Source organism: Tamandua tetradactyla, chromosome 5, assembly GCF_023851605.1.
Source record: "Tamandua tetradactyla isolate mTamTet1 chromosome 5, mTamTet1.pri, whole genome shotgun sequence".
Classification (NCBI taxonomy): domain Eukaryota; kingdom Metazoa; phylum Chordata; class Mammalia; order Pilosa; family Myrmecophagidae; genus Tamandua; species Tamandua tetradactyla.
The window spans coordinates 136,649,224-136,675,848 of record NC_135331.1 but is presented as its reverse complement, the minus strand read 5'-3'; the positions used below and the strand labels follow the sequence as shown (position 1 = coordinate 136,675,848).

General features: G+C 39.5%; 1 protein-coding gene and 1 non-coding gene across 2 annotated transcripts in view; both read right to left on the bottom strand.

Annotated features, from left to right (window-relative positions):
* The window catches only part of BCKDHB (branched chain keto acid dehydrogenase E1 subunit beta), a 406,736-nt gene that overhangs the window by 342,866 nt on the left and 37,245 nt on the right, over nt 1-26,625 (bottom strand). The window lies entirely within an intron of this gene.
* On the bottom strand, nt 6,422-6,528 carry LOC143685246 (U6 spliceosomal RNA). Its single transcript, XR_013176495.1, has one exon. It is a non-coding gene; the product is annotated as a U6 spliceosomal RNA (small nuclear RNA).

Sequence of the window (26,625 nt, the reverse complement as noted above, 5' to 3'; positions counted from 1 at the left end):
GCAAGATAGGGCCAGAGCAGGTCCTGAAGGCACAAGTAAGTTATATGAGGAAGTGGCCCAAATGCTCATGTTCTGCATTCCTGCCATATTACCTTCTCTTTCCCAGACTAGAGCCATGACCTCTTAGGGAATTCCTTACAGCAAAATTGACTGAGGAAGAGAAAACTTGGGCCTGGTATATAGATGGTTCTGCACAATGTGCAGGTACCACCCGAAGGTGGACAGCTGCAGCACTACAACCCTTATCTGGGATGTTCTTGAAGGACAGTGGTGAGGGAAATCCTCCCAGCGGGCAGAACTTTGAGCAGTGCACCTGGTTGTTCATTTTTCTTGGAAGGAGAACTGGCCAGAGGTATGTTTGTATACTGACTCATGGGCTGTTGCTGGTGGTTTGGCTGGATGGTCAGGGACTTGGAAAACCTTAATTGGAAAATTGGTAATGAAAAGGTATGTGGATAAACCTTTCTGAGTGGGCCATAAAAATGAAGATATTTGTGTTCCATGTAAATGCACACCACAGGGTGACTTCAGCAGGGGAAGGTTTTAATAATCAAGTGGATAAGATGACCCGTTTTGTGGATACCAGTCAGCCTCTTTCCCCAGCAACTCCTGTCATTGTTCAATGGGCTCATGAGCAAAGTGGTCATGGTGGTAGGGACGGAGGCTATGCATGGACTTCAGCAACATGAACTTCACTCACCAAGGCTGACCTGGTTACAGCCAGTGGTGAGTGCCCAACCTGCCAGCAGCAGAGACCCACACTCAGCCCCCAATATGGCACCATTCCCCAGGGTGACCAGCCAGCTACATGGTAGCAGATTTATTACTTTGGACCACTGCCTTCATGGAAGGGACAATGATTTGTTCTAACTGGAATAGATACATGATCCGGATATAGGTTTGCTTTCCTTGCACACAATGCTTCTTCCAAACTACCATCAGTGGACCTACAGAATGCCTTCGCCATCATCATGGCATTCCAGAAGCATTGCTTCTGATCAAGGAACATACTTCACAGCAAATGAAGTGCAGGAATGGGCACATCCTCATGGAATGCTGTGGTCTTTCCATATTCTCCATCATCCAGAGGCAGCTGGATTGATAGAACTGTGCAATGGCCTTTTGAAAACTCAATTACAGTGCCAATTAGGTGGCAATACCTTGCAAGGCTGGGGTAATGTTCTCCAGGAGGCTGTGCATGCTGTGAATCAGCATCCACTGTATGGTGCTGTTTCTCCCATAGCCAAGATGCATGGGTTCAGAAACCAAGGGGTGGAAATGGGAGTGGCACCATGCACTATTACTCCTAGCAATCCACTAGGAAAATTTTTCCTTCCTGTTCTACAACCTTGAGCTCTTCAGGTCTACAGGTTTTAGTTCCAGAAAAGGGAGGGCTTCCACCAGGAGAAACAACAATGATTCCATCAAAGTGGAATCTAAGACTGCCACCTGGTCACTTTGGGCTTCTCATGCCCCTGGATCAACAAGCCAAGAAGGAGATTACTTTACTGGCTGGGGTGATTGACCCTGACTATCAAGGGAGAATAGAACTGCAACTACACGATGGAGGTAAAGAAGAGTTTTCCTGAAATATAGGAGATCCCCTAGGGTGGCTTTTGGTACTACCATGCCCTGTAATTAATATCAATGGGCTGCAACAACCCGGTCCAGGCAGGACTACCAATGACTCTGAAACTTCAGAAATGAGGGTTTGGGTCACTCCACCAGAACCATGGCCAGCTGAGGTGCTTGCTGAGGATAAAGGGAACATGGAATGGGTAGTGGAAGAAGATAGTGATAGATATGAACTACAACCACATGAGCAGTTACAGAAACAAGGACTGTAATGCTGTTTTATTAATGTTGTAGTATTTAAGTTGTAAGATGTCAAGTTTAATAATGAATATTACCCAAAGACTTAACATCCTATTCCAGGGAGACTTATTGTGTTTCTGGTTGTACACAGGACAATTGAGTATTGTTAGGTGAGGAAAAAATGTGTCTTTTATTGTTTCCTATTTAGAGATTAAGTATGGTTTACGGTGATGTGTATAGCTGCCAAGTTGACAAAGGGTGGACTGTCATGGCCAGGTTCATGTGTCAATTTGGCCATGTAGTGGTGCCCGTTTGTCTGGTTGGGCAAGTACTGGCCTATCTGTTGCTTTGAGGACATTTCATAGAATTAAATCATGATCATGTCTGCTGCATCCACAGCTGATTGCATTTGTAATCAGCCAAGGGGAATGTCTTCTGCAATGAGTGATGCTTCATCTAATCACTGGAAGGTTTTTAAGTAGGATTCAGAAGAGACAGTCTCACATCCTGCTTCAGATGGCAAGCCACTCTTGTGGAGTTCATTCAGACCCTTCACTGAGTCATCAGCTTCACAGCCTGCTCTATGGATTTTGGACTCTACGTTCCCATGGTTATGTGAGACACTTTTATAAATTTTATTTCTATGGATATTTTCTGCTGATTCTGTTTCTCTAGAGAACACTAGCTAATACAGATGTCAATTCTACCCAAAGAGATTTATATATTTGGTGCAATCCCAATCAAAATTCTAAGTCTTCATTGCAGAAATGAAGAGGCCAAACACCAAATGTATATGGAAGGGTAAGGGGTCCTGAATAGCCAAAGCCACGTTGAATAAAAAGAATGAAGTTGGTGGACTCACACTTCCAAATCTTCAAACTTATTACAAAGCCACAGTAATCAAAATAGCATGGTGTTGGCACAATGACAGACATATAGAACAATAGAATGGAATTGAAACTCAGAAATCAACCCTCACATTTATAGCCAGCTGATTTTTTGCAAGATGGCAGAGACTACTCAAGGAGGAAAGAACAGTTAGTTTCTTTAAAAAATGGCACTGGGAATTGAATCTCCATTTGTTTGAAAAAAAAAAAATGGAGGACGTACTACCTCACACCATATACAAAAATCAACTCAAAATGGATCAAAGATCTAAATATATGAGCCAGACTATCAAACTGCTAGAAGAAAGCATAAGGAAGCATCTTTAGGACCTTCTGTTAGGCATTGGTTTCTTAGGCTTTATGCCCACAGTACAAGCAATAATAAATAAATAAATAAATAAATAAAGTCTCATTAAAATTAAAAGTCTTTGTGCCTCAAAGGACTTTATCATGAAAGTAAAACAACAAACCACACAATGGGGAAAAAATATTTGGGAACTTCATAATAGCTTTACTGTCCAGAATATATAAAAAAATACTGGAAGTTAACAACAAAGAAGACAAACAACCCAATTTAAAAAGGACAAAAGACTTGAATAGACATCTCTATAAAGAAATGGCCAGAAAGCACATGAAAGATGGTCAGCATCATTAACTTTCAGGAAATGCAAATCAAAACCATGAGATATCATTTTACACCCATTAGAATGGCTACTACTTAAAAATGGAAAATTGCAAGTGTTAGAAAGGATATGGAGAAATAGGAACATTCATTCATTGCTGGTGGCTATGTAAAATATTGCAGTTGCTATAGAAGACTGGGAGTTCTTCAGAAAGTTAGGTATAGAATTACCATATTGCTCAGCAATCCCACTACTAATATTACACCCAAAAGTATTGAAAGCAGAGAGTTGAACAGACATGTTCACCCTAATGTTCCTAACAGTTTTATTAACAATTGCTAAAAGATGAAAGCAACCCAAGTGTCCCTCAAAAGATGAACAAATAAATAAAATGTGTGTTCTAGTTTGCTAGCTGCCGGAATGCGACACACCAGAGACAGATTGGCTTTTAATAAAAGGGGATTTATTTTGTTGGTTCTTCAGAGGAAAGGCAGCTAACTTTCCACTGAGGTTCTTTCTTACGTGGAAGGTACAAGATGGTCTCTACTGGTCTTCTCTCCAGGCCCCTGGGTTCCAACAACTTTTCCTGGGGTGATTTCTTTCTGCGTCTCCAAAGGCCTGGGCTGAGCTGCAAGTGCTGAGATGAGGAATGCCGAGCTGCTTAGGCTGTGCTACATTGCGTTCTCTCATTTAAGCACCAGCCAATTAAGTCAAACCACTCATTGCAGCAGACACGCCTCCTAGCCAACTGCAGATGTAATTAGCAACAGATGAGGTTCACGTACCATTGGCTTATGTCCGCAGCAACAAGACTAGGTGTGCTCACCTGGCCAAGTTGACAACTGAATCTAACTATCACAATGTGTTTTACACACATTTATGCACACAGAGGTTTATTATTCAGTTATAAAAAGGAATGAAGCTCTGACACATATGATTACATGGTTGAACCTTGAAAATATCATGTTAAGTGAAATAAGCCAAACACAAAAGGACAAATATTGTATCATCTCACTGATATGAAATAATTAGGATTAGCGAATTCATAGAGTCAGAAACTAGAATACTGAGTATCAGGAGCCAGGGTGAGAGTAAGGAATGCGTAGAGTTGTATAGAGTTTCTATTTAGGATGATGGAAAATTTTGGTATTGGGTGGTGGTGATGGTAGCACAACATTGTGAATGTAATTAATAATGTAATATATAGTAGAATGTGGTGAAAGGGGGCATTTTTTGTGGTACATATGTTACTAGAATAAAATATTTTTTTAACTTTTTTTATTAATTAAAAAAATTAACTAACACAACATTTAGAAATCATTCCATTCTACATATGCAATCAGTAATTCTTAATATCATCACATAGATGTATGATCATCATTTCTTAGTACATATGCATCTAAATCGAAAAAGAAATAGCAAGACAACAGAAAAAGAAATAAAATGATAATATAGAGAAAAAATAAAAATAAAAATAAAAAATACAAAAATATATAAGAAAAAAAACAACTATAGCTCAGATGCAGCTTCATTCAGTGTTTTAACATAATTACATTACAATTAGGTAGTATTGTGCTGTCCATTTTTTTTTTTTTTTTAGAAATCATACCATTCTACATATGCAATCAGTAATTCTTAACATCATCACATAGATGCATGATCATCGTTTCTTAGTACATTTGCATCGGTTTAGAAGAACTAGCAATATAACCGAAAAAGATATAGAATGTTGATATAGAGAAAAAAAATAAAAGTAATAATAGTAAGAACAAAACAAAACAAAACAAAACAAAACAAAAACCTATAGCTCGGATGCAGCTTCATTCATTGTTTTAACATGATTACTTTACAATTAGGTATTATTGTGCTGTCCATTTTTGAGTTTTTGTATCTAGTCCTATTGCACAGTCTGTATCCCATCAGCTCCAATTACCCATTATCTTACCCTGTTTCTAACTCCTGCTGAACTCTGTTACCAATGACATATTCCAAGTTTATTCTCGAGTGTCGATTCACATCATTGGGACCATACAGTATTTGTCTTTTAGTTTTTGGCTAGACTCACTCAGCATAATGTTCTCTAGGTCCATCCATGTTATTACATGCTTCATAAGTTTATCCTGCCTTAAAGCTGCATAATATTCCATCGTATGTATATACCACAGTTTGTTTAGCCACTCGTCTGTTGATGGACATTTTGGCTGTTTCCATCTCTTTGCAATTGTAAATAACGCCGCTATAAACATTGGTGTGCAAATGTCCGTTTGAGTTTTTGCCCTTAATTCCTTTGAGTAGATACCTAGCAATGGTATTGCTGGGTCGTATGGCAATTCTATATTCAGCTTTTTGAGGAACCGCCAAACTGCCTTCCACAGTGGTTGCACCATTTGACATTCCCACCAACAGTGGATAAGTTTGCCTCTTTCTCCACATCCTCTCCAGCACTTGTCATTTTCTGTTTTGTTGATAATGGCCATTCTGGTGGGTGTGAGATGATATCTCATTGTGGTTTTGATTTGCATTTCTCTAATGGCCAGGGACATTGAGCATCTCTTCATGTGCCTTTTGGCCATTTGTATTTCCTCTTCTGGTAGGTGTCTGTTCAAGTCTTTTTCCCATTTTGTAATTGGGTTGACTGTCTTTTTGTTGTTGAGTTGAACAATCTCATTATAAATTCTGGATACTAGACCTTTATCTGATATGTCGTTTCCAAATATTGATTCCCATTGTGTAGGCTGTCTTTCTACTTTCTTGATGAAGTTCTTTGATGCACAAAAGTGTTTAATTTTGAGGAGTTCCCATTTATTTATTTCCTTCTTCAGTGCTCTTGCTTTAGGTTTAAGGTCCATAAAACTGCCTCCAATTGTAAGATTCTTAAGATATCTCCCTACATTTTCCTCTAACTGTTTTGTGGTCTTAGACCTAATGTTTAGATCTTTGATCCATTTTGAGTTAACTTTTGTGTAGGGTGTGAGATATGGGTCTTCTTTCATTCTTTTGCATATGGATATCCAGTTCTCTAGGCACCATTTGTTGAAGAGACTGTTCTGTCCCAGGTGAGTTGGCTTGACTGCCTTATCAAAGATCAAATGTCCAAAAAATATGGAACGCTTCACGAATTTGCGTGTCATCCTTGCGCAGGGGCCATGCTAATCTTCTCTGTATCGTTCCAATTTTAGTATATGTGCTGCCGAAGCGAGCACTAGAATAAAATATTTTTAAATACCCATAGGATTAATCAACACAGTGAACTCTAGAGTAAACCTTTTTAGTTAATTGCACAGTTTTAAAAATGTAAATTTTATTAAAAATAAAATTGATATTGCAATAAATGTACCGCACTATTGTGAGGTATTAATAATAAGGTAGTACATGGTAAATCTGTATTTTACACATGATCTTTCTGTAAAGCTAAAAATTATCTAATGTAAAATGTAAATGTAAAAACAAAATTTAGGAAGTACTACACAGACCGCAACACCAGATACAAGAAGGAAACACAGATGCCATCACGAATAGATACTACCCAATGACTCCTTAGTTCACATAATCCAAACTGCAAATGGGGGAACCCCAAAATGGTGAATCCCTTATTATATTAAGAAACCTGAATTATCAGAGAAAGAGATTAAGTGAAGAATGTCTACCCTTGCCACTCAACATTGTACTGAAGTTTCTAACCAGAGCAATTAGGCAAATAAGAAATAAATGGCATCACAATTAAAAAGGGAGTAGTAAAATTCTATTCACAGATGATAAGATCTTTTATACAAACTTCAAGGAGACAACTCTGCAAGTAAATTGATTACTCGTCCACCTACGTGGGACATGACATTCAGGGGTGTGAGTCTCCCTGGCAATGTGGGACATGGTTCTGGGGATGAGTCTGGCCCTAGAAGCATGGGATCTACAATGGCTTCCTGAAGAAGCCCTTCTTGAACAAAAGAGAGGAAGTAAATGTAACAAAATAAGGTATCAGTTCAAATATAAAGGCTATTTTGGCTACTCTTATACAAGCTTCAGCTAGATATTGCTAATTGCCACAGTTTGCCAAACCCCAACCAACAGCATTCCTGTCAACCCTAAAGAACACCTAGGGCTCTGAGATTCTACAATAGTTGCACACACTAAGTTTACTTTTCAGAAACCTAAAACCTTCAGATGGTTCCTAGGCCAGATAAGTTCTGAAACCCAGATGTGTCAGTCTCTCCAAGATCATCAATCAGTACTATTCCCCATCCCATGTTGTTGATACCCCTTTACAACATTAAAAAAGTTAGGATGGGTATAACCCTAAAGATTGGGAAAAGGATCAAAGTAGAAGGAAGAATTATAACAGAAAAGTTAGGATTTAACAAATGTATTATACCGTTGTCCAGGCTCTATGTAGTAAATATTAGAGCTATTCATGAATATTTTTATTTTCCCTGTTTCTGAGAACTCAGGTGGACTGCACTTCCCTTAATCACTTGAAATTTGGCATGGTGATGTGACTTGCTTTAACAGTGAGTTTGAGTGAAAGTGTAGAGAGTCATTTTCAGGTAGAAGACTTAATTACTGATACTTTCTCTTCTTTTCATCTATCATATCACCAAGCACATTCCAGACACTACAGTATCCCATCAGGCTGTGTCCTGGAGTGACGCTACCTTGGGCATTACCTGTGCCTTCCATCCACAATCCTTATTTGACATGGATTATGATTGAGATATAAACCTCTATTGTTTTAAGCTACTGATATTCAGCAGTTGTTTGTTACTATGCATAATCTAAATTATGACAACTGACAGACTCCACCCCCAGAGATTCCAATATAAACCGGGAAGGTCCAGATTTTTTTTAGGTTTCTTAGATGAGTTTAATGTTGCTGGAGTTGAGGACCACTAGCCTACAGGTTGCAAGAGATGTGAGAATGAATCACAATTCCCCAGTCTGGCTGTTCTCACGTTCTTCTCGTGATAGAAGCAATTTGACCATGATTTTCTAGCATGTAAAGTTGTATTATACATAGGTAATATATATATATAACATAGCTTCTAATTATAAGCCAACTTCTTGACATGAGAGTCAACTATTCTAACCTATTCTAACTCTTCAGCAAAAAAAAACCAGTCAGGTTTATACTTATTGAAAGAAAGTAGATTTGTCTACATGATGCATAAATATGGCCACATGCATTATTATTGTGGATTTAAATTATTTTCAACCATTATTTTTGCTATCCACAATTTTTACCTTCTACATATTATATTTTGCAATCTAAGTATCTGCAAATGATACAACTCTCCTTTATTGAATGGTAATATGAAAATATTTTACATACATTATCTCAATCTCTGAAAACAACTTGAACAGATATTACTATCTTCATTTTACAGGTTGGAAAAAAACTAGTGATAAGAGTGATTAAGTGACTAACTTCAAATTAAACAGCTTTAATGCACTCTAACCCATTATTTTTAAATTTCAAACATGTATCCCTATTCTGTGTTTCTCAAATGTATTTTTGCTGAATAATCCCTGAAATCCTTGTTCAAATTTCAGATTTCCCCAGGCCCCACATTGATAAATTTTTATTTGAAAAGCCTAAGTTAAAGCATCTGCCTTTTTAATAAAATGTAGGGTTTGAAGATCATACAGAAATCTCTATTAATGCCTTACAGTCTTTATATACATCGTGTTCTCCCTCTGGAGAAGTATTAGCCACCACATGACCCCATTTGCTCTTTTTTCAATTAGGGTTATTTTGTTACACGCCACTGAAATAAAGTCTGGCTAACTTAAGAAGAACTATAATTAATTTAGAAGACATGAGATAGCTCATAATCTTGAAGAAACAAATAGCATCAGAAAGAACAGAAACCAGAATAGTAGCAGAAACCCAGGAACAGTAGTTAATTCGGAGATTTATAAGAATATCACCACCCCTAAACTGAATTAGCTGCAGGCATTTTATGTCTTTTAGTGATTCTGTTCAAGATTCAGCTCTTGGGAGATAAAATCTGGTTGACCCAGATTAGCTCATTGCCATCCTTATCTGAGGGACAGAAAGGTATCTTAATTGGCCAAGACTGCATGCAAAGTGAAAGAGAAGATTACCCAAATATAAACCAAGGAGCAACTACCAATCAAAGAAGAAACTGACACTGAAAAGCCCAAAAAAGCCCACATGACACATAGTCATCCTGCCCACAGTCATCCTGCCCATAGCTGCTGTGTGGTCCCTCTAGTCTTGCAATTCTCATCATGAAAGTCTTTCCTCTAGATTCATCAGTGTGAGCTGGAACATTGTCACTAAAAAGCTACTTTAATATGCTTCTAAAATTCTATGGAATAATGGTAGCCTATGAATTTGAATCTACTTATGGCTTCTCTTTAAAAAGTAAGGAGATGGGCCACGGTGGCTCAGCAGGCAGAGTTCTCGCCTGCCATGCCAGAGGTCCTGGGTTCAGTTCCTCGTGCCTGCCCATGTTAAAAAAAAAGTAAGGAGAATCCAAATTACACACTCACAATTCACATCGACAGCCATAGCTAGAGAAGACTACCTAGTCCAAATTCATGTATGCGTAAAGAATAAACACACTTGTCACTAAGCTTAAAAGGTGGAGGGAGTCTTGCAGAGCTTTATTTAGAACAGGAAGATAACCTGGATAGTTCTATATCTATTAAAGAAAATATATTCGTACTTTAAAACACTTAAGTTCAGATGGCTTCTAAATATGTAGGGTAGAAATGCTACCAATTCTACAAAAAGAAAATCCTAAAATATAGAAGAGGAGGGAATGCTTTCAAAGTCATGTTATGAGGATAGCATTCCTCTGATGCTAAAATCAGAAAAAGATATTAAAGAAAGGAAAGTTGCAAATCAACTTTCCTCATTGTGGTGGTTTGAAACTGCATGTTCCTCAGAGAGATATGTTTTTAAATTTAACCCATTGCTGCGGGTATGAACATATTGTAAGTAGAACTCTTTGATGAAATAAAAACTTCATTTAAGGTATGCTCCAGCGTAGTCAGGATGAGTCTTAATCCTTACTCCTTTATAAGGAGAATGAAATTCAGACAGAGTGAGAGAGAGTACAGGAAATAAGAAGCTGAATGAACATCAACAGAACCCAGAAGAGAAGGGAGAGACCAGCAGATGCACCATTGTGTCTTGCCACATGACAGGCTAAGGACCAAGAACACCACAGTCTTTGGGAAGGAAGCATCACCTTTATAACACCTTGATTTGGACCTTTTCCCAGCCTCAAATCATCAGCAAATACATTCCCATTATTTATGCTGACCCATTGCAAGGTATTTGCTTTTGTGTGCTAGGAAACTAAATCACATTTTGGTACCTGGAAAGTGGGGTACTGGTATTGCAAATACCAAAAATGTGGGGAAGCTTTGGAATTGGGTAATGGGTAGAGGCTGAAAGAATTGTGAAATGCTTGATAGAAAAAGCCTGGATTGCTTTGAAGAGACTGTTGGTAGAAATATGGACACGAAATGTGCTTCTGTTGAGATTTTAGAAGAAAATGATGACTGTATTATTGGAAACTACAGCAAAGGCAGCTTGTTTTAAAGTGGCAAAGAACTTGGTAAAATTGAGCTCTGATGTCAGATGGAAGGCAGAACTTGAAAGCAATAGGCTTGGACACTTAGCTGAGAAGATTTCCAACTAAATGTGGAAAGTGCAGCCTGGTTTCTCCTTGCAACTTATAGAAAAATGTGAGAGGAAAAGGATGAGCTGAGAACTGAACTCCTTGGCACACACACAAAAAACAGAAATCGATGGTTTGGAAGATTCAGAGCTTCCAGAAAGTCAAGTCCCCAGAGAATAGTGCTCGGAAAGAGTATTTAATTGAACAGCCATTTCGGTGGAAATCAGTATTGGAGCTGCAGCTATGCGGGAAGGATCTATAGAAAGTCCTTTTGTCTGATGGATTGAGTCCTTGTGAGCTTCATTAACCAATAAGTTTTTTTGTGAAATTTGTATGAACAGAGCCACTGCCAGACTGGACTGAAAGAGACAAAGAAGAGAAAAATTGAAGGAAAACTTTTCTTCCCGAAGGAAGAGCAGAGCCATGGAAACTGAGGCCAGGATTAAATAAATATCCTCCAGTCAAGAGAGCAGGCCCACCAATATGAGTGCGAAGGGTGGGTCCACCCCTGCAATTGGAGGGAGCGTGCCTTCTGCCTCATTGTTCAGAAAGAGTGCTGCTGCCCCAATGCTCAGAAATGGTGGGTCTGTGCCTGCATTCATGGAGACCCTGGATGCCACTGTAGTGCTCAGAGAGGGTAAGGGCTATATCCTGGTGTTTTGGAAAAGACAGGCCACCATCCCAATGCTTGAGAAGAATGCAGCCTTCAGCTGTGTGTTTGGGAAGAGTATGGTCACTGTGCAAACAATTGTAAGGGATGGGGCTGTCACTTCATCAGGACTGGAAGACAAAACATCTTTCCATAGATGACTCTCAGACCTTGAAATCCATTGGTGTTTGCCCTGTTAAGTTTCAGAATTGATTAGGACGTATGATCCCTGTTTTCCTTCTAATTCCTCCCTATGAGATTGGGAATGTTTATTCTATGCCTGTCCCTTCCTTGAATACTGGAAGCAGATAACTTGTTCTCTAGGTTTCACAGATCTAAAGACAGAAGGAAATTTGCCCCAGGACAGACCACACACATACCATATTCTGATGAGACTTTGTACTAAGCATTGTTACTGAAATGACTGAAAGCTTTTGAGATGTGGTGATGGGATGTATTTTGCATAGAAAGAACATGCCTTTTTGCAGTCCAGAAAGTGCAATTTGGTGGCTTGAAGCTGTGTATTCCCCAGAGAGACATGTTCTTAAATCTAGCCCATTCCTGTGGGCATGAACCCATTGTAAGTAAGTAACAGAGGTTTCTTCTCTCAAGGTGTGGCCCAGCTCAATCAGGATGAAACTTAATCCTATACTGGGGTCCTTTAAAAGTGGAGTGAAATTCAGACACAGAGAGGTGGCTACAGAAAAACAAGAAGCCAAACATAACAGAACCTAGAAGAGAAAGGAGAGACCAGGAGATGTCACAATGTGCCTTGCCATATGAAAAGCTGAGGACCAAGAATTACTAACAGCCAGACCCAAAACACCACAGTACCCAAGAAAAAAGTGTCACCTTGATAATGTCTCGATTTGGACTTTTTCCCAACCTTAAACTGGCACAAAATATTCCCATTATTTACACTGACCTATTACATGGTATTTGCTTGAGCAGCCTAGAAAACAAAAACACTTATGAATAGAGATGCAGAAATCCTCAACAAAATGCAAGTGAATAAAATCCAGCAATACATAAAAAGGATAACGTAGCATGTCCAAGTACAATTAATCGTGGGAATAGAATGTTGGCTTAATACTAAAAAATCAGTCAATGCAATTCACCATATCAAAAGACTAAAAAGAGAAAAAAATGTGATCATTTCAATAGAAGCAGAGAAAGCGTTTGATAAAGTTCTATGTATTCATAATGAAAATGCAAACCAAACAAAGACTAGAAAAAAACTTTCTTAATCTGATAAAGGGCATTGTTATGGGTTGAACTGAGTTCTCCCTCCCCCCAAAATATGTTGATGTCCTGACTCCCAGTACCTTTGAATATTAACTTATTTAGAAACAGAGAACTGCAGATGGAATTAGTTAAGTTAAAAGGAGAACATATTGGAGAAAGGGTGGGCCTTTGTTCCAATATGGCTGGTACTCTTACAAAAAGGGCAGAAGAGGCACAGAGAGAGACAAAGGGGAGAATGTCATGTGATAATGGAAGCAGAGATTCAAGTGCTGCAGCTGCAAACTAAGGAATGCCAAGGATTGTTGGCAAACCAAGAAACTAGGAAGAGGCAGGGAAGAATTCTTACCCACAGAACAGAGTCTTGCTGAGAACTTGATTTCAGATTTCTAGCCTCCAGAATGGTGAGACAATAGATTTTTGGTATTTTGAGCCATCAAGTTTATGGTACTTTGTTATGCAACCCAAGGAAACTAGGAGTGGCATCAACTAAAACTTGAAACTAACATCACAACTAATGGTGAAAGATTTGTTGCCTTCTTATAAGATCAAGAAGAAGCCAAGGACATCAACTCTTACCACTTCAATTTAAGATTGTACTTAGGGTTTTTTTTTTTTTTTTTTTTAAAGGAAAGACAGAGAGAAGGAAGGAAGGATAGAAGGAAGGAAGGAAGGAAGAAAGGGAAACATCTTTAAACATTTTCTTGTTTTATTGTATTCTGTTTCTCCGTTTTTTGTTACATGGGCTGGGGCCGGGAATCGAACCGAGGTCCTCCGGCATAGCAGGCAAGCACTTTGCCCGCTGAGCCACCGCGGCCCGCCCTGTACTTAGGGTTTTAGCCAGTGTAATAAGGAAAGAAAAAGAATCAAAAGGAATACCAGTTGGAAATAAATAAATAAACTGTTGCTTTTGCAGATGACATGATTGCCTATGTAGAAAATCCCAAGGCATCTGCTTAGAAAGGTAAAACCAATAAGGGAATGTAGCAAGGGTGCAGGATATAAGTCAATAAACAAAAACCAATGAATTTCTACATAGTAGCAATGAAAAATTAGAAATTGAACTTTACAAAAAGTAACACAACAGCATCAAAAATAAGAAATACTCATGCATAAATCTAAAAAGTCAATGCAAGATCTATATACTAAAAAATAAAAAACACTAACTAAAGAAGTAATGAAGACTGTGGTAGTTTTCAGTACTGCCATAACAGATTACTGCAAACTTAATGGCTTAAAACTACAGAAATATATTACAAGTCAGTAGTTCAGAAGTCCATTATGTATGTTTCTTGAACTTGATTACAGTACTTAAGGTAGTTGTTCTTAGGGACTATACATGGAAGTATGTATGCAACCTACTTTCAAATGTTCAGGAAATAGAGAAAAAAATATATAATATAGCTAGCTATAGATAGAATGATACAGCAAATATCACAAAATGTCAAAATTGGTAGATCTGGGTATCTGGGAAGATATGTTGGAGTTCTTTGTATGGGTTCTGTACCACTTTTTCAAGTGTCCTGTACATTTAAAATTATTTTAAGATAAAATGTTTAAAGAAGAAAAAAATCCTTTAAATGTCTCACTGGACTAAAATCAAGGTGTTATCAGACTGAATTTCATTCTGGCAGCTCCAGGGTAGAATCCTTTTCCTTCTTATACAGATTGTTGGCAGAATTCAATTCTTTGCAGGTATAGGATTGAAGTGCCCATTTTTTTTCTGGCTGTAAGCTAAAGGCCATAAACAGCTTCTAAAGTCTGCCATGTTCTTTGGCTCATGGCCCTCTTCCTCTATCTTCAAAGCCAGTAATGTCAGGTTGAGACCTCTCATGTTGCATTTCTCTGAACCACCATTTTGTCTCCTTTTTCTACTTTTAAAGACGTAATTGATTAGATTAGTTCCACCCAAATAATCAAGTATAAAATCCTTAACCTTAGTTACATTATTAATTATACATATGTTATTGAATACGTATACACTGTACATATGCATTAATTACATATTCTGAGTATGAAAAATCTAAAACATGCCTAAGACCTGATGGACCAGAGACTGGCAACTTGGAAGTAAAAGAAAGGATTTGAAAACTACAAATGTGACACTTTTGGGAAGACACCACTGCTGAGGAGGAGAGAAGATGCCATTTTTGAGGGGGCAGCTTTCCCTGAAAGCAGTGGCTGTTGGTGAGTAAAGTAAGCAAGTAGCTGATAGTAAAGATCCTCCTGAAACAGAATACAATCAAAGATATAAAGAAATTCTAATAACAGAAAGAAACTATATGTAAAAAGAAACTGTCTATCACTATAGTGACAAAATAAGAAAAGAAATAAGAAATTCTTCTTATTTCTTGAGGTTGAGATAAGAAATTGGGAAAGTCAACCAAACCACAATGCTCTCCTAAGACATGTGTATTAATAGATATTCCATGAAAAATATAACTCATACAAATATATACAATAAAATTTAAATTGTGACATTCATAAATATACCTACAAGCAAAACTTAAAAATGAGAAACAACATTTAAGCCTAACAGAATATATCCTATCATGAAACCAAGGAAAACTGAAACTCAGCATTCAGACATGAATTGAAATAATAAACAGGTATGTTAGTTGCTAACTGCTGGAATGTGGTATATTGCATTCTGGATATTCCAACTGGAATGTTTTTTTTTAAAGGGTAATTTAATAAGTTACAAATTTACAGTAAAACCTGTGGAAATGTCCAAACTAAGGTATCCAGGTAAAGATACCTTAATTTAAGGAAGGCCAGTGCATCTGCAACACCTCTGTCAGCTGGGAAGCTTCATTGGTCCATTGCTTCTGGGCTGTTGCTTTCAACTTTTGTTCTTCTTGGCTTCCCTTGACTCTTCAGGTTCTGGCTTGCTTAGCATCTCATGGCACCATCTGCTGGGCTCCAAGCGTCTCAAACATCTGTGTCTCTGTTCTTCACGTGTCCACATTTGGGTCAGTTCTGCTGTGAAGTTTCTGTTGGCTCTGAGGCTTCTGTCACTTCTCTTGACTCTGTCCTTTTTGTCTTTTCTGCTATTTCTATCATTTCTGCTGTCTCTCCAAAATGTGTCCTCTTTTAAAGGATTCCAGTAAGCTAATCAAGACCCACCTGGAATGAGTGGAGTCATATCTATCTAATCAACATTAATACCCACAATTGGGTGTTTCACATCTCCCTGAAGAAAATCTAATCAAAAGATTTCAACCTACAGTATTGAATCAGGATTAAAAGAAATGGCTGCTCCAACAAGATTAGATAAGTATTAAAACATGGGTTTTCTGGAGTACATAATATATTCATACCAACACAGTTGCTATCTTCAAAGTCAATTGCCAAAATCAATTTCCAAATCATCTATCAAGATGCTGAAAAAAATGACTTAAATAATTTCTTCTTAATTCATGATAGAAATAAAAAATTGCTGATGCCAGTGTGCTGGCCATATCCAATTCACAGGACAGGTCTGGATATGCACCCCCACCCAATTGCTTGTGCCTGTGCTATTGTCCTTTTTGCCTTTTCAAAAGCAGCCTGAAAAAAAAAGCAGTCTGTTGGAAGGTATCCCGTTCCCAGAGATGGCCTTTCCTAGTCAAAACACAAATTTTTAACATTTGGGCTGAGAGCCACAAAAGGTCTCCAATACCCCAACAGCTCCAAGAAAGCCATTAGTTGTTTTGTTATTTGTGGCATGGGGAAACATTGCACCTTATCAATTACAGCAGAAGGTATGATTGTTGTCTTACCCAACCACACAACACCCAAGAATTTGACAGAGCAGCTAGGACTTTGTAGCTTGTTGCAATTAACTGCCCATCCCTGGCTCTCAAGGTGAGATGGCAATGAGTCCGAGGCGTCTTTTAATTCTGAAGAGAGTAACTGGTTAACATGACATCAATCATATAGCGAAATTGAGTTACACTTGAAGAATTTTTCCATTTTGCCAAATCCTATGCTGTGAAAACATGGCAGATGGTTGTACTATTTACATAGCCTTGGGAGAGCACAGTAAAAGTCCATTGTTGGCCTCCCCAAGTGAAGGCATATGTAGGCTGCCTTGATTTTTCTATGGAGATACTAAAGAATGCATTAGCAAGATCCAACACAAATGATATTGACACAATTTGGTATTAATCTCCTGTAATAAAGCAACAGTGTTTAGGACTGCAGCATATTACAGTGATGCCATTTGGTTGAACTCCCAATAATCTATTGTCATACACCACATCCGATCAGGCTTTTGTACTGGCCATACAGGACTACTGAAGGGGCTATCAGTGGGTATTTTTATCCCCACCTGCTCCAAGTCTTTTATGGTGGCTCATATTTCTTGGTGCTCTATGGAAGTTTATATTGTTTTCCAGCCGTGACTTACCAAAGTGAGGGTACTTTTACAGAGGACCATTTGTCTGCCCCTTTAAGACTGCTTTCATCACTTTACATCAGAGGCAGAATTCCCCTATAGTGGTCTGCAATGTGGCATTCTATAGATCAACTCCTAAAATGTATTCCAGTATAGGGGAAATATATACCATATACACTTGTGGGGGGGGGGGTGGTAATCACCCAATTTGTAAAGTTAGACTGAGTTACTTTGCCTGGATCATCACACACACACCCCATAGCTTTCCATAGCTAGTACTGGCCTGTGGAATTGGGCTACATTCCCATAGATTAAGGTACATTCAGCTCCCATATCTACTAGTACTAACACTTGCTTTGGCTTAGCAGGGGACCAGTATATGATAATTCCTGGGGTCCTTGGCTATTGTTCTCACTTGGAGAGCTAAACCATCCCCCTATGGAAAAGGGAAAGGGGCCCGCCAAGCCCCTTTTGGGGGAGTGGAGAGCTCCCGGGCTTGGGCTCTAAATGTGAACTTCTTCTCTGACTTTCTTTCTCCTTCAGAAGCTTAGGAGCTCACTTTAGTAAAGCTTTGGTCTTCAGACAATTTGCTCCATAGTTTTACCAGGACTGAAATAGGTTGATTATCTATATCCTCTATTTCTGTGCCTGCAGTGATGAGATTTGCTCACATCTACTTGCAGGATACCCAATTAGGGCCATCATGCTCATGGGGAGCCTTTCCCATTGCCCTTTCTCCTGCCCACCTTTTCTTCAGTCTATATAACTCCCCAAGGTTATCTATAGCCTGAACAACAAGGGAAATGGGCTGTCCTACTAGTGGGCTTGGGATAGACACAAAAGGCCCATAGTAATGGTTGGGGGCAGTATGCAATACCGTGACTTTCATTCCTGAGGTAAAATCTTTAGTGTCAGGACCTATGAAAACCACAGCAAAAATGGCATATTTCATTCCCAGCTCCCTTAAAACCTTTTATAGCTCCTCCACATTTTTCCAATGGGGGTATTATGCAGTATATATCCTTCATTAGGCCATGTAGCCTACACCTGTTAATCAGCTATATCAATAAGGAGGGGCTTTTGCATCAGCTAAGGTAGCATAAAAGCATGGTTGTAGTGAAAGGTGAGTAGTTATAGATGCAAATTTATTCATATCCACTCCAGATAGCTGTACCTCCTCTACTCTAGTGTCCCTTAACCTCAGAAGTCAATTGGTAGGGACTCCCTAGCTTTTTATCTATACTACTGCCCTAAATCATCCAATTTGTCAGGAATATAATTTCTCGTTGTAATATGCAATTTCTGTTCAGGAGGTTGGAGTTTGTGAAACCCAAGGGGTTGATCTAATGACACCTTCCATTTCTGTTGTATTAAGGAGTATACCTGTCAGTGATCTTCAGCCACCTCCACCTCCCATTCCACCTCCCTTACCTCTTCCATGGAGGAGTCTATAGAATCCCACACTTTGGGGTCCCATCTCAGAGTATCTAAAATCCTCCAGATTGGAGCCTGAGGCAATTTATAGCCTCTGACTTGGGCCAGAGTCTCTCTGACTGTCCACTTGGTGCAGGCAATCAGTTAGAGTCCTTTATTTCTACCTGGGCAAGGCATGAATCTCTTTCTAGTTTTATCCCTCCTGTAGATGGCAAACTACAGGAGGAATTAAAACTAGGTGGCTTTTGGCACCTGTTCTGCCTCTGTGGCCATATGAAGGGCCAGGCTATGTGTTTTTTTTTTTTTTTTTCTTTTTGCTAAAATTCAGTTGTCCTGCTATCTGTTGCAAAACAGTTAGCAATGTCACATCCCGATACTCTTGCAGTGGTCTCCCTTCATCTAGGAGGGCAACTACCCCTTCCCACATGGCCAATTTGGAATTTCCCCCATGGATTCTCCTATTCCAGAACCTATGCCTGCTATGACTTGTAGCTCTTGGTCTCCTGGCTGGCTTGCCAATTACTCCTGCCCGGATCTTGAAGATCTTGGGTTGCTATAGCCCCAAGGCCAAAGAACACACTTGGCATAGAGTTAGGCATGGATTTTATTGGTATTTATGAACAGAAGAAGATCTTTCACAGTGGTGGCTGTTAGGCATGGAGTCTTTAAGGAATCCACACAGGGCAGCAAGTTAAATTTTAACAGGTTTATTGAAGGGAAAGAAAGCAGGGAAACCTGCTAGGAAAAGGAAAGAAAAAATGGCTCTGGCTTTTTATTGTGGGGGCTATGTTTTAAAGGGAAAGTGAAAGTGATGCCAGGAGGGGAGAGTGCCTTTCTGCTACCTTCTTCACTGTGTCTGTTCTGACCTGTTTGCTCCTTATTTTTTGCTTCAAGAAACATTTGGCAAAGGGAGTCATGAGTTGTGGCAAGACAGAAAGGTGGGGGAATAGATCACAAGTTTCAGCCATTGCAGCAAGGGGAGGAGGGGCAGTGTCACAAGTTTCATCCCTTGTGACTTGTCATTCCTGCCTTTTGATTAATATATATTTTTGGGATGGTTTGGCTAGATTTTGGGGGGGGGGGTGAGAGAACCTTTTGTCCTTGTCTACTTCCTGCTGTATGGGGGAGGTGTTAAGGGCTTTTCAGGTTGGAAGAAAGATTTCCAATGCAGTGGTGGTCAGGCGCCAAGTCATCCAGTTCTTGTCTTGCAAGTTTTGGGTAGCCTAGGGTGTTTTTCTGAAAGAACTTAAGAGTAAGATGTTATGAACTGTAGAATTCATAATTGTGCAGCATAGAAATTGATTTATGAGTTTGAAAACTGAGGTGCTAAGTTGAGAAGTATTAATAAAATGATATGAGGCCCTATAAGGGGAAGTAGATGGGAACCACAATGATATTTTAAACCAGAAAGGGTTTGCACCATGTTTTTTCAGCCAAACAAATTTGAAAGCATTTGCGATATGATTAGACTGTCAACTCTTGTGCTTACCCCTGTTAGGATGCCTAGAGTGGCTAGCAGAGGTAGAAGAAAAATGTTATGTTTTGGTTTTAGGTTTATGTTCAGGGGAATGGGAAAGGATTGGTTAATGTGGGCTATGGAAATTTTGGGTGACAGGTAGACTAGGGTATGGATTTCCATCCAGTTAGTAGGTAGACAAGACTTTTATAACTTTTTATGGAAATAGATTAACAATCCAAGAAAACTTCATTATTTTAACAGAGAGAAAACTAAAATTTAATTTTGTATTAATATATTATTTGACATTAAAGCTTTAATGCATTATTTTTAGATAGACCTATCAGATTTTTTTAACTTTGACCATAATTTTCCTTTCCACAAACATCTTATCACTTACTATATCCATTCAGGTTTTGCCTACTTTTTCCTCATTCTGTAAGAATCATTTATTTTATCTCAAGACAAAACTATCTTTTTTTTTTCCTTTAACAAAATCATATCCTTTACATCCTTTACACTTACTCTAAGCAAACATCTCATCACATACAATGACCACTAAAATTAAACTTATCAGAATGATGCTAAATACTTATAACACAGTGGGAATATCTATGATTGGGTTTGGGTGAAGACTGTGGCTGAGGGTAAGTAGTAGGACTGCAGATGGTGTGAGATTTAGCTTGAAAAGTGAAGGAAGTGTGAGCACCACGTTTAGTTTAGTTAGAATGTTTTGTCCTAAGAGGGGGACTGGGTAGGCAGGCACTTTTAAGAATGAGTGGAAAAATGAAGTGTTTGGAAGAGCGCAGGCTATGGGTGAGGTTTGTAGTGAGTGGGTGTTTTTTTCTGTTAATTTCAACCATACACATGAGGGAACGCGTTAGAGGCACTGAAAACTCAGGTAAGAATGAAAATGTGGCTCCTGTGTTAACTACAAAAGAGATTGGCTTACCTGTCATGAGGATGATTACCCTGGTCTTGGTCATGGAGATGGGAAGAATTGGAGCTGAGGAACCCAGGCCCCATTAGCCTTCAGTGGCTAGGTCGAGGAGGTCTGAGACTTTAAATCCCGAGGAGTGACCACTTGTTAAGGATTGCTCTCTATTCCCATGGTGTGAAGCCAAAGGACAGTCAGCTTTCCAGTGTTTTGTCTTATGGCAGAGAGGACAGGGCCCCAGAGGTGGTATGGGATTAGGGCAATCTTTTGCCCAATGTCTCTCCTGGCTACCACAAAAAGAGGGACACAGGGGTGCTTTAGCTCCCAGTTGTATTCCATCTCACTGGGCATGGGTGGATCTTGCAGGGCATTGCCCAATAATAAATAGTGAATGTCTATGTGCTCCTGTCCCGGTTTTTCCTGAGCTGATTTTTTGGTATTCCTTTTCTGACGCCTATTGTTGAAAACATGGAAAGCAACCCAGGTGAGTTCATCCTGTGATGTTTGGGGTCCTTGCTCTAGTTTTTGGAGTTTTTCCTGAATGTATTGGGGTGGATTGTGTAATGAACTGTGTATGTGTAAGAAGAGGCATCTTTCTGGAGTGGTTAGTCTAAATAAGTGTGAGTATGGAATCAGCTGAATGGTTCATAAACACTGCAGGGTTTTCTTCAAATCCTTAGGAAATTTCTAAGAGCTTATCATAGTTGACTGCCTTAAATCCTGATTTTTTTTTTTTATTCCTTCTGAGAGACAAGTGAGGAAGTGGAGTGAGTCAGGAGAATTGGGTTGATAATTTCAATTAGTGGGTAATGGGGGAACCACAGCAGAGCCTTGCGAGTAAGTTTGAGGGTCAGGAGCAAAAAGTTGGTCTGCATGAATAGTAGCTGCTGCCCAGATGCATTTTTTTTCTGGGGTAGTAGAGGAGGTAAGAATTACAACCACATCCTGGTAGGTGAGATTATAGGTTTGAGTTAGATATTTAAATTTTTTATGATATGGAGTAGGGTCTGTAGAAAGGAACCTAAACATTATTCCATTTGTGAAAGATTGGAGAGAGAAAAAAGAACGTGAATCCTGGCAATGCCTTCGCATCCTGCTACTTTCCTAAGGTGAACAATACCGGTGGAGGGGGAGGCAGTTGAGGATGAGAAAGTGGGGGTTTCAGAATTAGAGAGTGGAGAGGGAGAGAGGGGTGAAGTATCTGAGGAAGCAGGGGAGGGTACTGGTCCTTGAGACTGGGTATGGGGAGGGGAAAACGGTTCAGGGGAAGGGGAAGGAAGTGGGGGAGGGGCAGAAGATGGGGAGAAGCAGAAGGTTGCAGGTGGGTCATAAGGAGGAGAATGGTTGGCTAAGGTTGAAGGAGTTGGTGGGAGGGGAGAAGAGGGAGGATGGGAGGGCTTGGTTTTTCAGAAGAGGGAGGAGTAGGAGATTTCAGTTTTTCATTGAGGGGAAGAATTTGGTAGGTAGTTAATGAAGAATAGAGTGAGGGTTTAGCACAGAGCATCCAAAAGGCTTGGGCATATGGCATCTCATCCCACTTTGCAAATCACCACAAGAAGTTGTCTTGGTCCACAAGAATTTTGATGTCAAAAGTACCATTTTCTGGCCACCAATTTTGGTTTTCCAGAGAATACTGGGGCCAAAGCGTCATGGAGTAAAAGAGAAGTTTTTTAGATTTGATGTTGCCCTTTAGATTCAGGTCTTTCAGGTGGCATAATAGGCAGCCCAAGGGGGGGTGCATATCCTCAGGGGGAATAGATTGCGGAAACCCAATAACAAGGAAGGAAAAGGTGAGGAAATAGGAAAGAGCAGGAATACTGAGTGGAAATACTCTTTGGGGTCACAGCTCAGGCATGCATGCCAGATCTCTGAGGATTAGAGGTAGAGTGAGAGAGTAAGTCTCCAAGGGGCTTGAGCATCCCCAAAGCCGATTGGGACTGAGAAAAGAGCTGTAGCTCATGGGAGGTTCTGACTAAGCACTTAGATTTATGGGCATGCTAATGTGAGCCAAAACAAAACCTCATTCATGAACATCTGAGCTGAAGCCATGGAACATGCCGAGGTACTCCACAAAAGCATTCCAGTAAAATCCACAGAAATTCCTCAGTCTTACCTTATATAGAAGAGGACCAGTGTCAGGCAAAGGGAACACAGAAGTGAAAATAGGAGTGCTCAAGCTGTAGTGAGATGAGGAAGGACATAACCAGTTTCAGTCCAACACTCATAAACACACAGCAAGCCAAGGGATAGAAGGGATTTATTGCAAGGGGAGGAGGTGGAAAGGGTAAGGGAACATTTTCTTCAAGAGGCTAAAGAAAATGTTTTCCCACATGGTGATGTGAAGTGAAAAGGGGAAGGGGGAGTTTGAGCTAGGGCCGAAATAGTTGTAGATATTTGAATGCTGTGGATGTAAGCTGGTGTTGCATTGAAATGGTCTGAGCCTGTAAGCTCAAATAACTAAGCACATGGAAACCTGAACAGCCATGCTGGTTCAGGAATGGAGTATCTGGGAGGTTTCCATAGCCCCCGAGGGGCTGGAAACTTAAACCTCAGTTTAGTCTCCCATTCCTGGGTTTCAGCACAGTTATGTTAGGCACAGTCATTAAGAAGTCCATGCAAGGCAGTGAGTTAAAGTTTAACAGTTCATTGAAGGGAAAGAAAGCAGAGAGAAAGCAGGGAAAGAGCAGGCAGGTGGGAGCCAGTGAAACCTGTTAGGAAAAAGAAAGGAAAAATGGCTCTGGCTCTTTGTTGTGGGAGCTGTGTTTTAAAGAGAAAATGACACCAGGAGGGGAGCATGCCTTTCTGCTTCCTTCTTCGCTGTGTCTGTTCCAACCTGTTTGCTCCTTGTTTTTTGCCTCGAGGAATGTTTGGCAAGGGGAATCGTGTTGCAGCAAGGAGGAAAGGGGGGTCGTGAGTTTCATCCCCTGTGACCTGTCAGTGGCCATCCAGCAAATGGAAGTCAGTGCTCCACAAAGGGACAGGGAGTGCAAGCAACAGCTTATAAGGGTTTAGGACAAATATATTCCAGATGGTTTGAGACAGAGTTTCAACATGGTCTCATGACACAAAGGTTTGGAGATTTGTTATTAACTTCCAGGGGAGAAGAATTTTAATGCTTTACAAAATAAGTGGTTTACAATACCATCTGTACATACTTTTTCTCCCTGAGCAGGTCTATTGACCTTTAACTTCTGTCCCAGTCATTTAGGCAGCTATATGCAGTAACTTATTCCCAATATGACTGGGGGGACACCAGGCCCTGGTTCTCCATCATTACCAAGGAAAAAATTCAGATCGTATCATACTTCTGCACAGCAAACATTCAATGCAAATGAAGAGACTATCAACAACTACAATATACTCAAGAAATGAAAGCATGAGCTTAGGATTTTAAATCCAGTCAAGATAGTTTCAAGCCCATAGAAAGTTTTGAATATACAGGAACTCAGAGAAGCTTGTGCCCGTGATCCATTTCTGAGGAATTTTCTAATAGAAAAGCTCATCCAACTAAGTGATGACTTGAGAATCAGTGACAAAAAAATGGTAGGAAATATTGAAGATTTAACTTTTCTCCTACATTTGAAAGCCAAACTTTGATTAGGGATTTTCTCCATGTTTAAAATGTTAAAAAAAAAAAAAAAAAAAAACCATGGTGAATTTCTGTGGTTGTAAAGATGGTATTTCACCCACCACTTCTCAGAAACAACTCCACAACAACAAGGAGATTGAGAAACAAAAGAATATGCCATGTTTCTGGGAACTAGGATATTTTTGTAAGCCTGAAGTACAATATATAGCAAAGGGCTATCAGAGTAGCTAAGACAAAGCAAGAAATGATGAAAGAGAAAAGGTGGGGATGCTAGATTTCAGAGAGCCGACAGAACAAAGGTTTCCAAGATGGCATGCCCTCAGAGAAAATTGCAGCAATCTCATATCTGTAGCAATGAGAATGGGTGTGTTGGCTGGGATCAGTAGATTTCCTCAAGTCCATTTGGAACTATGTCCTCAAGGAAGGAAAACAGAGCTAAAAGAGAATTGGGAAATAAACCATAACTGCATGTCTTCCAGTGAATATGGACAGGAGTGTGGCTTTGAATTGTGGACAGCCACAATGTGCAAATCTTCATTGACAGTGAAGAAATGAAGGCAAGAAATAAACAGAATCCCTGTTGATAAATACAGTGATATGTTGTGAGAAAAATACCTTCTCATAGAAACAATGGAGGCCAGAAAATGGAATATCTCTAATGTGCCTAAAGAAACCCAATGTTCTATATCCAACAAGAATACTTAACAAAAGTGAAGGAGAAAAATGAACAGTGTATTGCCCACAGACCTGAAGAAGGGAAATGATGACAGATAGAAGGAATGAAGAGGATCAAACATGGTAAATAGGGGGGTAAACATAAAAGCTATCTTCTTTTTCTTTTTCTATTTCTTAATTCCATTAAAAGACAAATGATTGAAATAAAAAATATTAATCATATTGCAGACTTTATGATTTATTTAGATGCACAATAATGTGTTAAAAATAGTACAAAGGATGCGAGTGCAAAAGCAATCATATCTTTTCAAGGTTCTTATAGTTTTGAGGCAGGTTAGATAGGGAAAGAGGGAGAGGGAAGTGACTGTAAAACCCATAAAAAAATTTCCTTTTGTTGCACACACACCTCAGCACATACACACCTAGTTCTCACTCAGGTCGGCACCTGAAAAGAACCAATGAAAAGTGCAATTCATTGAATCCTTATTAGCATAGCCAGAAGGGGAAGAGCTCTTCCAAGTTTTTATAATACAAGGATTCCAACCTCAGAGGTTTTCTTCCCTTTTGGAGAACGCCTGCACTCATCTTCCTTCAAGCATGCACTTTTGCTATGCATTAAAGTTTTTGAGTTGTACATACTGGCTAGTCCTTGGATTCTTTGTCTGTACACATTGCTAGTCTTTGAATTTCCTACAACTGAGTCAAGAACTCTCATGGTGTCATCAGTCCCTGGTCCAGGTCTCAACTTCTCCAAGAATTACCAGGACTCTTGGGCATCTAACTGAGAACTCCTGGGGCTCTCCAGCTTTGAGCTCATTAAACTATATGGCTGTACACATTGACTAGTCCTTGAAATTTCCTGTAACTGAATTAAGAACCATCACAGCCCAAGCTCTTGGTTGAGGTCTCAATTTTTCTAAGAATGTCTGGGGCTGTCCAGCATCAGCTTGGGGACAATGAAGGGATACACTAGCACCTCCTACAGGTAAGAATATTGTTATCCATCTTTGTTCTCTCTCCTCTGGCCACAGAATATAATCTCATTTGACTGCAGTGCTCTTCCCTCTCAGAACTGGTGGACTAATTCCTCGTACCATGCAGGTTCGATGGTTAAACGACTAGTGATTGACACTGTTCTTTGAATTTGACTGGAGAAGCTCTCTGAGTCACGCAGAAGTTCACTGGTCTCTGTGCTATGCCTGAGTCTCTCTTTACCACCTTCACACTCTATGATAAAGTGGTATTCTGAATCCTGCTGCTTAAAGCTTTGATTTACAATAATCACTATAAA